The following is a 17778-nucleotide window of genomic DNA, read 5'->3' on the forward strand; positions in this document are numbered from 1 at the left end:
AAAACATAAAAATTTTTCCAATATTCTCCAGACATTTTGACACAAATATATATATTTTTTAACATTTAAGCCTTCTGTCGTTTTTTCACACTTTACTATTTTCTTATATATATATATATATATATATATATAGAGGGCACTATTGCACATAAATGCTGCACGCTAGGAGGGACTTTTAAAGTCAAAACTACCAAAATAAACAAATTGTACCGAATGCAATCTTCGAAGCGAGTCATTTAAAAACAGAATTTAGTTGCAGATCACCTGTGATTTCGCAATCAATGCATTATATGCATTTTGGGGTCGTTAGTGCAACGAATTCAAGATATATATGAATGAATAAAAACAACATACCAGACGGGCAGCTGCCGTGTCCATCGCAGCATATAGGACTGTTCATCCCTACACATCTATGTAAATGGCGGGCTTTTCGAATTGCATTTCGGTAACAACGGGCAGTTGCCCGTCTGGTATGTCTGGTGTAATAGTGCCCTATATATATTATAAATAAATATTTTCAAGTTAGAAAAATTTACAGATTTTTTCTCTTACGAGGTTTTTCACGCTAACTACTTGATAATTTCTTATGTAGATTTTATCCTATTTTTAAATTTATATATATATATACATATATATACTGGGTATATTAGATGAGTTCAACAAAAATTTAGATTCAGGTGAATATGGTAGGTTGAGGCACCAGAATTTAGTACGGTATTATCCATACAATTTCAAAGTGAGGAGATTAAAATCAAAATATGCAACAATGATATCCAGAGGCAATGCGTTACGATCATTTCATGCAACTCATTGAAAACTTCATTGAAAGATATAAACCCAAACCATTTCTAGCAATTTTAAATAAGTAAACTTACCTCATTGAAAAACATACAGCAAAACTTAACCATTTCTAACAATCTATTCTTTCTGTTAAATTGACAAAACCTATATTCCCAAGATTTTTTATTATCTCCCTTATACCGAAAATATCTCTGATTACCTTTCCCTGCCTGGAACTCTTATACTTCATTTCAAACCGAAGACATGACACAATATCAGTAAAGAAATTTGAGAAATTTGAAAAGAAAATACGAAACCGATTATTTCTCCAAAAACAATGTTACTTTACACAAAATTTTATAACGTTTTTCTAACATAACGATTTAAATATATTCTTTAACCATATAACACATGTGTATGTGTATATATACACACACACACACACACACATATATAATATATATATATATATATATCGGTCAGTCGCCATGATAGATCGTTAGCCACTACACACATTTTTTCCTCTCCTTGTTTTTTCTGTGTCCTTTCTATAGAAGAGCGTAGGCTCAAAATGTAAAAGACTTTTTCTATCCCTGAGCGTTATACTAATACATCTGTATCTATGTATATATATACATAGATACATACATTCATACATACATACATATATATATATATATATATATATATATATAATATAATATATATATATATATCTATATATATACAAAGGCATTCGTTGAACACATACACATATATAACAAAAGATACGTACGAAGAAAATCAAATCTTCATATACACTTTAGAGCAAAAGGAATACACTTCACGTTTGTAATCGGTCCGTCAAATACACACACTATGCTGTTACGCATGCTTAGTGTGTTGAAAAATTATCGATTGTAATAAGGAGAAGAAACGTTCCATTTTGGGGTGTTTAAAATGTAAAAAAATAATCAACTAGCAAAGAGATAACTCCAATACCTTCATCTAATTCGAATTTGAAGGAAATAAAACAATATAGTTATGAATAGACCTTTGTGTAGTCTACTATTGAATCTAAAGAGCGAGATCCATTCTTACAAGTCCCTTTGCAAATTTGTAGAGTTGATCAGAAAAGATATTTCATACCAGTTTCACATTAATTTACGGCACAGTCAGGAAATTATTTTGTAACCGTGTCTCTGATCCCAATTAAATTTACGAGGCACCCTTGATTCTTTAGTTCACCACCATAACTATTCGTCCATGAAATTATACCTCCAGCCCCTTAGCAACCAAACGTCTCTGCATGAGAACAACAATTGCTCCTCTTTTAGAGACGACGTACTTGTCGCGTACTGTCTTTGGACCCATCTTCAGAATATATATATATATATATATATATATTGAAATATTTTCCGTCCTCTGTAAATCTTAATACGTTAAGATTCATAGTGGTTGTAAAATGCATGAGTCAATCAAACGAGTACACATGTCCCTGTCATAATTTTGCTCCTACGTATTACTAACCCGTTAGTATTTAACCCCTTGACGGACATGATCGATTTGACGAATTATCAAAGGTACACTAGCACATATTCGGTACGTGTGGGCATAGCTTAACTTAAACAATTTTATGGCATTTGTCCTTCCATCATATTTTTGTCTTAATGAGAGAACTAAGTGCTTTGTGAGAGATCTGGTTCTCATGTAGAGGGTCTATACATTGCCTGGTGTTGTTTGTTTATTATTGTTATTGTTTATATCCTGTAGACGACTGTCTAACTTAGACGACTGTCTAACTGTAATTATCTTGTTTGTTTTTCGATTATAATATACAAATGTTACAAGAAATTGTACGGCTTTCTAATTTGAAGAAGACAGCGTACGATATAAAATAATTTAGATATATCAATGGGTCATGCAGCAACTGCCCATAGGCTATGCCCACAAATAAACCCATCATCATCATTATCATCCTCGTCGTCGTCGCCGTCATTGTCATCATCATCATCATTCTCCTCCTCCTTCATATAATCTTCTTCCTCCTTCTTCATATCTTCTTCCATGTCCACCAACACCTAGTCAACTACCTCCGCCTCCTCTTCATACCCCCTTCTCCTCCATCCACTTCGTCCTCCTTCTCCTCTTCCTCCTCCTCACCACCCTCATTATTATTGTCATCGTCAACTTTCCTTTGGGCTACAGAATCAGATCAGTAATACGTAGTTCGACAGAAATTATACCTTCACGTAACATCGCATTTTCTTTACATTGTGTGTTTATATTTCCCTACATATGAATGTCGTTTCTTCTCCTCCTGGAATCGATAAAGTAAGTAGTACACGAAAACCGGATTAAGTATAAATACAGAAAATTCTCTTCAACACGTGCTGTTTGTGTGTTTACACATTTCCGTGTACATGTAATATTACCTCATAAGAAAGGATATTCTCATAGTCTTTAGAATGATTCCAGATGCTAGAATTATCACTTGTTTGAAGAAAGCAGCTATGTTTTTTTTCTTTTTGCGTTTGAAAGAACTTACAATACTTTTAATATATAAACTAATATTTTTGCGTTAATGAATAGTGGTAACCGACACAACCCTTCCTTGTTAACTTCACTAATTTTGCTCAATATTGCCCTACAATATATGGGACTAAATTTTTTCATCAACACAAGCATACAGCTTATATATATATATATATATATGTGTGTGTGTGTGTGTGTGTGTGTGTATGTGTCTGTGTGTATGTGTGTGTGTATATGCATCTTACTATGATACTATGAGTAGAAGCGATTGTGCAGATGAAGACATTAGATATATTAAATATGATAATTTGGATGGGAGATACAAAATATGTATTACGGATACATGCATATATGTATTACGGATACATGCAAAACTCTCAAGGGAGAGTTTCAGGGAGTCGCTGGTGATGTATCGTGATGATCAAAAATCCGTTCACTACAAACAGCTGATTGAGTAAAGTTCACTATTCAATGCATGGGATAAGGCCCAAACAAACACATTATCGATTTTTGCACTTGCGAGATGCATTTCGGAACAGAAATAGCGCAGTTCAATTTTCATTCGCCTAAACTTTAAGTGACCCATTTTTGGTGGTTCTACGATTTGTTGGCTAGGAGGAGATGTGCCGGGAAGTTAAACACACAGACACACAAGTTGAGTTTTATATATATATAAATGGAAGATTATAGATACCAGATAAATGTACTGAAAAATATACTCGAAGTAGGGAGTATATGTAGTCAGGCTTAACTACGTTCCGATATCTGCATACATACTTACATACACATACACACACATACACACACATTCACACACACGCTCACACACATATTGTATAGACATATCCTCTCCGGCTGTCTTTCTTGGTATGTATATAGTGTAAATCTGTAACCATGCTGAGCAATTTCATAGAGTACGATGATAATCTTAGATTGTATGGACCAGTATATTTCTTCTAAAGTTGAACGGGAGCGCTTAAAGAGTATCCCTTTTCTCATCCGTTCAATTTGTTTATTATTTGTCCCAATTCTTAAAGAGTTTCTAGACAAGCGGGGAATCGTGGGAACCATGGGGAAAGGTGGTTTCAATGACATATCCGTTATTGTCGAGATGTTTGAATGGGGAAGAAGTCTGCCTGTATGAATGAGTGGATGCAAGACGGGTTAGCTCACCGCCTAACTGACTGCTTGGCTAAATAAGTGTTTCGAAGGTCCCATAAAGCAGTCAGATGTTACTCAGCTGGACAGGTTTCTGGTTTCCCATGAATATATAAACCAATTCATTCGTCTTAATACACTCGTATACATTTCTATGTCAATAGACAAACGTAAACAAACACAATAAGGAAACCGTACAGTTCCGAACGCCTGGCAAAAGATATAAGGGTTTTGACGAAATGGATGTGTCTACAGTGGGGAGATAGAACGGATAACCTGTGTGTGTGTGTAAAAACATACACACTCACTGACATATACATATGTATACATATACATGTGCATAAACATAGATATAGATATATACACACTAATGTATACAAACCTTCATATTCATACAGAAGCACTTATATACACGTATATTTATAGAGAGTGAGATAGAAAGAAGATATGAGAGAGGGGTGAGAGAAAAAATCGGGAAGACACGATATTAAAGTGCAGAAACGTGTTTACGCATGGGCATGAGTTAGTGTATGTGTGTAAGCGTGAATATAAGCGCTTCTATTTTTGAACTTAGGTTAGTGTGTGCGTGTTTGCTGACTAATGTGTGTGTGTGTGCTGGCGAGTGTGTGTGTGTGCGTTTCTTTGTGTGTACTTAGTTGTGGATGTTTGCGCGGTGTGGTTACAAGGGTCCAAGAATTATGAGAAGTTTAGTTGTAAGGGTAAATAAAGATCCCTACAGTAAGAGAACGGGTCAATTATCGAAGAAGAAAGGGAATCAAACTTATTCAAGGAAATGAATGACAAGTTGAGATATTTTGGTAAATAAATAGTTGCAAGGTGGAGGCATTAAAGTGGTCGATAGAGAGATGGAAAGTAAATCAGAGAGAAAGTGTGTGAGAGAGAGAGGGACAGAGAGAATGGGAAATAGGAGAGCGTGGAAGAGAAGATATTCCAGGAGAGAAAACTGAGATTTTGAGAAGGTGAATGATTTATAATATAACAAGCCTGAGAGAAGGTCTTCTATAATCTAGATTTTGGAAGATCAACGGATTCCTGAGCATGATGTAGAAATGCGGAATAGGCAAATATATATATATATGCATATATACATACAAATATATATATATATATATATATATATATATATATACACTTACACATACATACATACATACATACATACATACATACATACATACATACATACATACATACATGCATATGGAGTGTATATACATCTAGAGATATAATATATGGAAGGAGATAGGAGGTTAATAAAACGAAAAGAGGTCGCAGAAAAAGAAGAATGCATCAAGGAATGCAACGATAACACGGGTAAACAACATGTTACGATGATATAATTCTTAGAGGTGATGTAGGTAAAGAACATGTGAAGAGAAGAAAGAGATTTCAGAAAGACTAATGGAGCGGAAAGATAAAGATTGTGGATTACGTTTTGCGAAGGAGCGATTTTAAGATGGATCATGTCTTGTGAGTTGTGAGAAATAAAGTATGTTTGTGTGTGTGAGTGTGTGTGTGTCTGTTTGGTGTGCGTATATGTATAATGCATGCATATAATATATATATACATATATATATATATATATATATATATATATATATATATATATATATAGGTATATAAATATATATATATATATATATATATTTAAATATATGTATATATATTACATAAATATATATCTATATATATATAATACAGATATATATATAAATATATATATATATATATATATATATATATATTTATATTTATATATTATAGATGTATATGTATATATATATATATATATATATATATATATATATATTCTATACTACACACACACACACAGAGACACACACACATATATATATATAAGGTAAACTTTTAAAATGCGACACATATGGCAAAAATGATAAGCAAAAATATATTTATTCCTCTGTTTGTAGGGATTGGACTGCGACTAAGCTGGGATACGGTCTCTACAGTGAAGAAGATCATACCAAGTTTACCGTCACTTCCAAGCTTGTGTGAGGTGGTAAATTTTACAACCCAAATAATTAAATGTGCTTATGAAATCACAACCACAAGTTAGTTTCTCTGCCCTCCAAAATCTCACCCAGCCGTACCTCGATCAAATCACCAATTGAAGAATATATTGCCATTACCAAATTGTTTGTCTTTTATTTTTTATCTGAGAGATTTGAGCAATGAATATTATCCTGCTTCATTCAAGTACACTAGAACTGAAGTGATACCGGAATCGAACTCACCAATATGCAATCCGGAGTCAAACACGTGTTTTTAAGCTACATGCTATTAAATTCTACACTAATACATACCCAACGTTCTGTTTACTTGATCGATATTTATTTTCCGAGTGACTACCATAAAGGAGAAACACATAAACGACCGGCACATGTACAAACATAATATATAGTTTCCTGTAGTTACCATATCTTTAATTAATTCACTAGTTATAATTAAACAGGAGGCTATATTAAAGCACATTTGACAAATAGCTATAATTATCACGAAGCGTATACCTTAATCAGCAAGAGGCCTTTTCGACGAAACTTAAATTCTTTATGTGCATTTCGATCTAGCTTTTTAAAAAAATTAAAATGTTCTGAGAAAGGTAAAAAACTTCAAAGACGAGAAAATACAAAATTTGTATATTATGTAGTCGAGGCAGCGCAGGACATGTTGGACAAATATTTCGTGAAAGTTGCTCCAAATATGACTATATCATACGTTTTTCTCCGGCATAATAAATCTATGATCATACCATATATTGTGATGCTGGTTTGTTTAACACCAAAGTGTAATTTGAACGCGGTTTTATTATTTAATTCAAGCACATACTCCATTCACGTTCAAGTATCTACATCGTTCAATCGGTTCTTTCTACTAATAATGGTAGGAAAGGCGTCAAGGTGGCTTAGTCGTTAGCAAGTCAGACAAAAACCATTAGCGGCTTTATATGCTGAGTTCAAACTCCGCCACGGTTGAGTTTGCTTTTCGTCCTTTCGTGGTCGATAAAATAACTTGCAGTCGAGTACTTTTTGAGGAAATTGATTATCCATCTACCCACAAATTTCAGGTATTCTGCTTAGAGCGGATTCATGGTGGCATAGTCTAAACAAGGTCAACTCTAATAAAGCAAACCTCTGATTGAAAAGCTCTCCAAATATAATCACCCTCTTCCTTTTGACTTTTGCTTTACATTTGTACAAGTTGGCTCCAAGTCTCAACCAGAGACCTCAAGGGACAACAAATTGGAAGTTCATGTTGGTGCTATATATTTGGTTTTGTACTTAGTGTTGTACTAGTGAATATCTAAAAATACCATACGAAAATTATGCTTGTTTATTATTATTATTATTATTATTATTATCATTATTATTATTATTATTATTATTATTATTATTATTATTATTATCATTATTATTATTATTATTTGATAAACTACAAATAGAATCAAATATAGCAACGTATCTTTGAGTCATTTGTAATTATAGGGAAATTTAAGCGGCCTTCCCCTCCAGTACTTCTTACAGTATAGCTGCTGCTGTCATTATTAGCTGGCAGAAACGTTAGCACGCTGGGCGAAATGCGTAGCCGTATTTCGTCTGCCGTTACGTTCTGAGTTAAAATCCGCTGAGGTCGACTTTGCCTTTCATCATTCCAGGGTCGATAAATTAAGTACCATTTTCGCACTGGGGTCGATATCTGTCCTTGTTTGTCCCCTCTGTATTTAGCCCCTTGTGGGTAGTAAAGAAATAATTATTAGATGTATATAGGGTAGCGAGCTGGCAGAATCGATAGCACGTCGGGCATAATACTTGGCTGTATTTCTTTTATCTTTACATTCTGAGTTCAAATTCTGAGTTTGTTTTTCACCCTTAGACTTATACTTTCTTTTACTAAAGAAGGACTGAATACAAGGGTAGTGACAAACGAAATTAATATTGTTGAAGGCTCAGAAAATCTTAACAAACATGTGTACCAAAACTGGTTCAGACGTTTGAAGGAAGGTGACGGCAACCTCGAAGATAGACGGAGGTCAGTACGACCTCCTTTTTCAGGGGTTTTGCTTAAAATGTTTGAACAACATCCAAACGCAAGCACATGTAGGTTGTCTGCAGAACTCCAAGGCGGCAGCTGTCAGTACCGTTAGCACGCAGGGCGAAATGCGAGTCGGTATTTCGTCTGCCGCTACTTTCTGAGTTGAAATTCCGCCGAGGTCGACTTTGCCTTTCATCCTTTCGAGGTCGATAAATTAAGTACCAGTTACGCACTGGTGTCGAGTAATCGACTTAATCCATTTTCCTGTCCTTGTTTGTCCCCTCTATGTTTAGCCCCTTGTGGTCAATAAAGAAATAAGAACTCCATATGCTCAATCTGATGCACAGATGCTTTCGAGAAACTCCTTACGAACTGACCGATGACCAAGCTTAACGACAATTGAAAATTTGAAAAGAGTTACTGGTAAATACTTTAGATGTCCGTCAAGGGTTGGATTTGTAACTGGGAATGAAAAATAGATCTATTTTCGTGATCATAATAACAGTCTTCAAAACCTTTTTCTCAAACAATGGCGGTTTAAACAGAAGTGTATGTTGTTGTGTGTTTGTGGCATTTCGAGGGAATGCAGCACTCTTGCTTGACCCATACGGTGGTCATGCTGCGAACATTAAACTTTAAACATCATACACTACAGCGAGTGTATGATGTTTTAATATGAATTTGTATGCATCTGTGTTTAGAGCGTCGGGTTCACAATCATGAAGTAGTGAGTTCGATTCCTGGACCCGACTGTGTGTTGTGCTCTTCAGCAATGCCCTTAATTTCAAGTTACTCAATATGATTCAGCAGTAGAAATGATTTGCGACGTCGCTGGTGTCAAGCTGCATCGGATTTTCCCTTGGATAAGATCGGTTGCGTGGGGAGGGGAGGCTGTTATGCATGAGTGGCTGCTAGTCTTCCATAAACAAAGTTGTCCGGACTTGTGCCTCATAGGAAAACTTACTAGATGCAATTCCATGATCATTCATGACCAAAGGGGGATTGTGCTATACGATGTTTTGAAAGGCCGCTACTCGGAATTAGTCAATCAAAAATACGCAAACCTACTATACACAACACAAACTGCCAATATGGTGAGGTGTAAACTCGAAGGGCTTGAGGTGGTAGATAGACTTGCTCCTTCTACCTGCCAATATTCCAAATCTTGCATCATGAAATTAGGAGATTTTCTCGAGTCATGAGACAATTCTTGCAGCGATGGACATTTAGCAATGTGAAAGAGGTTGAAAATAGATTCATGGTGCTTTATACCAACCAGATGATCTCAATATTAAATTTGAGTCTTTGGTACAAACATAGCGAAAGGCAAATGATTATAATTAAATATATATTGATGAATAAACGCTTTCCGGAGGTAATTTATTTGTAGAATGAATTAAAAGCTTGAAATACGAAAACATTTTTGTCTCAACCTGGTATATGTATGCATGTATAATATATATATGCATATATATATATATATATATATATATTATATATATATATATATATATATGTATATAGATTTATGTATATATCTATATGGATATATATATATATAAATATTATATATATATATGATATATATTATATATATATATATAATATATATATAGATAAGATAGATAGATAGATAGATAGATATAAATATATATATCCATACTTACTCATGTATATACATACATGCGTATGCGAGTATGTATATTTAGTTTCAGAATCTGATGCAGAGGTAGGGGAAATGATCGGTTTTAAATGTAAAAGAATGGAAGTATGGTAATCTATTCAATGTACATGCGTATTTGCTCTAACGGATATTTAATCACAACATTATGTGTGCAAAGCTATTTTCGTTTCAACACAATGAAAGCTTGAGCACATAGAGGCTACACGTATACATGTACACACAGTAACACATACACCCATGCACACAAACACACACACTCAGTGAATCACACACAACACAAATATACACTCATATATTTGTAAAACAGTTTCTTACAATTTTCTCACCCCCAATTCCGGCTATTTATGATGATCTTTACTATGACTTTGTACATATATATATATATATATATATATATATATACATATATATATATATACGTATACATATGTGTGTATGAGTATAGATATATGTATAACTATGTGTGTGTATATATATTTATCTATTTATTCATATACAGTTTTGAGTGTGTGTGTGTATGGATGTATGTGTAAACACAGTCATTAAATAGACAATACGTTTCGGAATTGATGCGTATCAGGTTAGGGAGGTTGAGACTTCTCGCTTGGTTGTATTGTATTAACTGAAATAACATCCGTTGGGCTTAAACTGATACCTACTGAAGAGGCTACGTGCCGCGATATCTAAACTAAAATGGAATACACAAGAATTTGAAGGTGGCAACCAGAGAGGTAAAGTGAGAGGACATGGATATAAGAAAGAAGAATGTTTTTGTACGCCCTTTCATAATTCCCTTACAAAAATATAGTTCTTTTTCACACACCTCAGTGGATTTATATCTATGTATATTTATTCCTATTCTTTTATTCTTTTACACGTTTCAGTAATTTGACTGCGGCCATGTTAGAGCAGCGCCTTTGGTCGAACAAATCGACCCCAGTGCGTATCCTTTGTAAACCTAGTACTTAATTCATCGTTCTGTTTGGATGTGTGTGTGTGTGTGTGGTGTGTGTGTGTGTGTGTGTGTGTGTGTGTGTGTGTGTGTGTGTGTGTGTTTGTGTATACGGTACGGATTTCTTTCAGTTTCCGTCTATCAAATCCACTCAGCCTGGGCAGCCTGAGGCTATAGAAGAAGACACTTGCCCAAAGTGCCATAGAGTGGGCTTGAACCAGGAACCATGTGGTTGGGAAGCAATCTTCTTAACGCACATATATTGATACACATATATGTGTGTGTGCACGCGTGTATGTATATATATAATATATATATATATATATATATATATATATATATATCATAAAACATATATTTATGTATAAATAAAACATATACCCACACAACACACATACACACACACACACACATACATATATATATATATATATATAATATATATATATATAACATACATACATATATATAATTATGTATATATATGTCTGTATATATGTCTATATATCTATCTATCTATATATAGCACCAGGTGGTGCTATTAAGTTAGACATGGCCTGGGCCAATAATGGCCGAAACCTATCAAAGTATCAAAGTATATATGTGTGTGTGAAGGCGCAATGGCCCAGTGGTTAGGGCAGCGGATTCGCGGTCGTAGGATCGCAGTTTCGATTCCCAGACCGGGCGTTGTGAGTGTTTATTGAGCGAAAACACCTAATTCTCCACGAGGCTCCGGCAGGAGGTGGTGGCGATCCCTGCTGTACTCTTTCGCTACAACTTTCTCTCACTCTTTCATTTGTTGGCCTGCTCGCTTAGCCAGCGGGGTGATGTCTTTTGAAAGCTAAAACAATGCGAAGCGCATTGTGACCAGCGATGCGTAACAACATCTGATATCCTGGTCGGTCACGGTGATCACGGTGATATATATATATATATATATGTATGTATACGGGATTGGATCGCTATGTGTAGGTTCTCTTCACTCCAGAACTAAGGCTTCAGCATGATATCTCCAACCATAATTTGAAGAGGATATAGTTAATTCGAACATGAGATCATACTGGACGTTGAGCCTACTCTGCCACTCTGGCTCTGCATCACTGGAAAGAGAGCTGCAGTCTTTTCTACACTTCTACGCGAGTTAAGTAAGTCGATTACTTTGTCCCTATTGCTCAGATGTTAATCATTTTATCCACCATGATAGAATTACAAGCAAAGACAGCCTGGACTATATATATATCATATATATGTATATATATTACACACACACACACACACACACACACACACATATATATATATATATATATATATATATATATATATATATATATATATATATATATATATATATATATATATATATATATAACTCTAGGCGTAGGAGTGGATGTATGGTAAGTAGCTTCTTACCAACCACATGGTTCGGGTTCAGTCCCACTGCGTGGCACCTTGGGCAAGCGTCTTCTACTATAGCCTCGGGCTAACAAATCCTTGTGAGTGGATTTGGTAGATGGAAACTGAAAGAAGCCCGTCGTAAATATATATATATATTTATATATATGTGTGTGTGTATATGGTTGTGTCGCTTGACAACCGACGCTGGTGTGTTTACGTCCCCGTAACATAGCGGTTCGGCAAAAGAGACCTATAGAATAAGTAGTATGCTTAGAAAGAATAAGTCCTGCGGTCGATTTGCTCGACAAAAAGCGGTGCTCCAGCATGGTGACAGTCAAATGAATGAAACAAGTATACATATATAAATATATATATACATATGGTCTATTTTCACTCTTTTACTTGTGTCATTCATTTTACTGTGGCCATGCTGGAGCACCGACATCTATATGTATTAGTCTATCTGTTTGTCTCCCAGTGTGAACAGGAAGAAAAATATGGGTCATATAAAGCTGAATCCATAATATGCTGATTATTGAACTACGAAAGAGCGAATTATAACAAGAAAGAGTATTCGTCTAAATGCGTCTGTACCGTTGTTTCCAGTATATTACGAATGATAGTTATTTGCATTTTCTTAGATGCGCAAGCCCACAGCATGTAGAGTAAGAGCATGAGCAAATGAGTAGTGGTCTGGTCTGTAATGCTGGAGTTGAATGCATCATATAGGATTTTATGACTTTTGTAGCAGTGTGCTTCAAATGTGATTGCGATAAGCTCTCGGCTCAGTAACTGAGTTCACCCACTCCCACTAAGGTAAATTTGAAGTATATGTTATTGTGCAATGTCTAACATCAGTACATTTTCTATTTAGACACGAAATGAACCCAGCCCAGATCTGTTACGCTAACTCTAATTATCCTCGCAGTACGCCTTGTCAATGCTGTAGAATGAAGAGTGAACCTAAGATTAGAGGCATTTGCTACAGTTATTCTGTGAAGGAATGACAGCAACCCTATATCAGCATTCTTTGTATATGATGATATATTTTATCCTTATAAACATTGTACTATTTCGCATCTGTTTATTCTGTCATTTGGAAACGGATCTCTTTTGGTGTTCGATTAACTTTATAATTATTAGAGAATTCTCACTCCTATAAAAGTTAAGCATTTTCGAAATTGGTGTCTTTATCATGATGCCGTCAATTTCATTTCCGATCGTGATCATATTGTTTCATATTAGCAAATTTCATTTCATCTTTATTAAATAGTCCAAAAACCTGGAATTATATAGAAAACAACAAGCTTCAGAACATTAGATATTTTATATATACATGGTGATAAATCTTTTCCTTTTAATTTGCATTGTATTATGTGTTCCAGATATATATACACTTCACTTAGCATTATTTCACACAGAACTATGAAATAAACATGTCTTAGTTTTGGACCGCGGGTAAAAGTACCTCACCGAGGTTAAAACTTCACCCAGGTTTGAGTTCTGAAATATCCACTAACCAATTCCCTAAAAACGCCACAATGGAAACAATATCACAAAATAAAAACATAACATAAAAGATAAAGAGAAAAGTTCTGAAGAAAAATACTACATAGGCGTAGGAGTGGCTGTGTGGTATGTAGCTTGCTTACGAACCACATGGTTCCCGGTTCAGACCCACTGCGTGCTACCGTGTGCAAGTGCCTTTTACTATAGCCTCGGGCTGTCCAAAGGCTTGTGAGTGGATTTGGTAGACGGAAACTGAAAGAAGCTTGTCGTATATATGTATATATATATATATATATATATTGTGTGTGTGTGTGTGTGTGTGTGTGTGTGTTTGTGCCCCCCAACATCGCTTGACCACCGATGCTAGTGTGTTTACATCCCCGTTACGTAGCGGTTCGGCAAAATAAACCGATAGAATAAGTGCTAGGCTTACAAGGAATAAGTCCTGTGGTCGATTTGCTCCATCGACTAAAAGCGGTGCTCCAGCATGGCCACAGTCAATTGACTGAAACAAGTAAAATAGTAAGAGATATAAAAGAGTAGTTTAATTCAAGAGAAATATCCATGAATTTATAAAATCAATGCTCATTATTTTCCCCGGCACAAATTTGTCCCTGTAGTTTCTTATGCGCCTGCAATTCATTTCTAGTACGAAAAAAAAGTTTTCCCTCCCCTACTTTAAGCCGTTCGAATCTATGATTTTATTACTTTCGTATGGCCATTGCGTTGAAAACCCCATAATTGTTATGAGACTACACATATTGTAAGTGTTTATGCAAAATTAGGCTACGCAGTTATACATGTTTCAGCATTGACCGTTTTAAAACACTCATTAGAATTATGTCTGTCCATAGGAATTTCCGAGCTTCTGCGAATCGAATTATGGTTATTCATATGGCATTCATTAACTGATATAGCTATAGAACATTACTTTCATATATGGTTCGTATATGTCTTTGTTCTTACAGTTCCTAGATTATTAGGGTTTCGTTTAAACCTTCCCATTGTTACTCTACACTCCAGTACTGTAATAATCGTTACTGAATTCAACATTAGAAGTATTTCTCTGGTAATAACATTAAGCATGAAAAATATGAAGCAATTATCGATCCATTTGTTGCGCAAAGATTTTTCTGCATCACTACCTTTATTCCCTTCTATTCAAGATAAGTAACCAATAAAAGTAACAACGGTGTGATTAATAAATTTGCATTACCATGTAGTTTAGGATTTGATAATACGGCAGTGTGTTATACGTAGCTTTTTTTTAAAACAGGCTCGGATCAGCTGATATCTTGTGAGTGAAGTAGGGAGTACAGAGACGATGTGGAGCCAATCGGAGACCGTTTGTCCCTATTCTTAGGAGACGGAACTATTACGTCACCTAACTTTACACCAACACCTGACATATAAGACATTCATCATCGGAATATATTCTGTTGAAGTATTTTGGGACCGGAGTCCAGCCTGAGGACGTCTTGTGCTTCTCATACGCATCTAGGAATCCATGAACATGTCAATGGAACGACGATCTTTGTTTTCTAAGTCATAAAAATCCCGGATTAGATATTGCTAGGGATGATCGTCAGATTGCCTGACCTTTTTATTAAATAAGCATCCTCACCAGAATCCGGATTCCTGCAGTTAACGATTCCTAAGCAAAATGTAACCGTAATTATTTTCTTCTTTCGAATTTTTGTTCTTGGTATTTTTCATATATGAAATTATCAGGATGTTATTATACACGTCTCTCAGATTTATTCAATATATATATTTAACATGATACGGGTCTTGTGATAAACGAAATTACATGAAAAACAAATGCAATAGAAATATATTACGACAAATAGGTATAGGAATAGAGTTTAGTCTGCCGCCTAGTGGCAATGATAATTATTATAATAATAATAATACATTTAAATATTGTCCACATATACAGGCAAAATATTCCTTTGTTTTCATCAGATAATATTTATTCAATAATAATAGTAATAATAATAATAACAATAATAATGATAATAATAATAATAATAACAACAACAACAACAACAACAACAGCAACAATATGTTGATTTTGATTGTGTCACATGATACTTGAATCGTAGGAAATTCGTAGATTGAACGTAGGTCTACTTATTTATTAATAACTTGCCCGTTATTGAAGTTCATTTATGTAGTTAGTTCCAAAGCAACAATATTCATAGACTAGAATTAGTATATATATATATATATACCAAAAGTTATATATAATTATAAACTCCGAAATGTACAATTTATTCTACATTTATTGTCTGGAATAAATTCATTTAGCTCTGAATGTTATTACTGTTATAAATGAAATATTTAACAAATTTTCTATTACATAGACGCCTGATGATTAGTTTCGCTTGTATAAACCTAAAATGTTTATGCTTATTCAATATTTCAATATTACTCACACAAAAGACTGAGACTATGAAAGTATTCATAAAGTAAAGAGGAAAATAAAATTTCTTCTTGAAATGTTCGATAATGTATAATTATCCAAAATTTAGATATATTTTTAATTTTACATTAACTCATAAAACGCATAAATACCTTCACACATGCACGTACTCACGAACATATGTGAGATTATATATATGCATATATATATATAAATGTGTGTGTGCGTTTGTATTATACATACACATGTATATATGTTTGCCTGTATATCATTTATTTCTGTAACTATTTCTGTGTTTATTATATAAGTTATATATATATACATATATATAAGTTTATATATATATACATATATATAAGGTTATATAATAATATAGATATATATATATATATATATATATATATATATAATATATAATATATATATATATATATATATATATATTATATATATATACAATATATGCATAAATAGAAACTTTCATATAAATATATATATATATATATAACTATATGTATATATATATATATACATAAATATATACATATATATATATATAAGTTTATATATATATTATATTATATATGTGTGTGTGTGTGTGTGTGTAAGTATATATGTATTTATGTATGCATCTAGGTATGTATGAATGTATGCGTGGATTTTTACATGGATAGATATGATTAAACAGACGCCTAATTGACGGGAGATGGGCTGCAAAATTACGAGATGCAGAAAATTTGTTTAGCTTCCACGATCTAAATCTCCACTTACCTCATTAACTTCCATTTCCAGTTTTCCTCTGAAGAGGGACAATATCCGAAACGTTGGAGTACCCCACCACCACCACCACCACCACAACCACCACCGGGGCAACTACACGCGCACACACATGGACACAAACACACACATAAACACGTATATATTGTATACCAATTACATTCCATTTTATCTTTTAGCTTTCATCTATATTTCCATGCTTCATATGATATTCCAACATAGAAACTGAACACCACTGCATTGTGTTTCATTGATCACAGATATGCACAGTTTTTTTTGTGGTAGTAAAAGAAACTACTGGAGTCAATTTAATTGACTTAACCACTCATCGAAGATTGCTGGCCTTATGCCAAAACATGAAGTTATCATCGTTATTATTATTATTATTAAAATTATTATTAAAATTATTATTATTATTATTATTATTATTATTATTATTATTATTATTATTATTATCATTGAGTGAGAGAGCAGTTCATGCAATCAAAGTGACACTGGGGTAAAGTATA

This window comes from Octopus sinensis, linkage group LG17 (genome assembly GCF_006345805.1).
Source record: "Octopus sinensis linkage group LG17, ASM634580v1, whole genome shotgun sequence".
Lineage (NCBI taxonomy): Eukaryota > Metazoa > Mollusca > Cephalopoda > Octopoda > Octopodidae > Octopus > Octopus sinensis.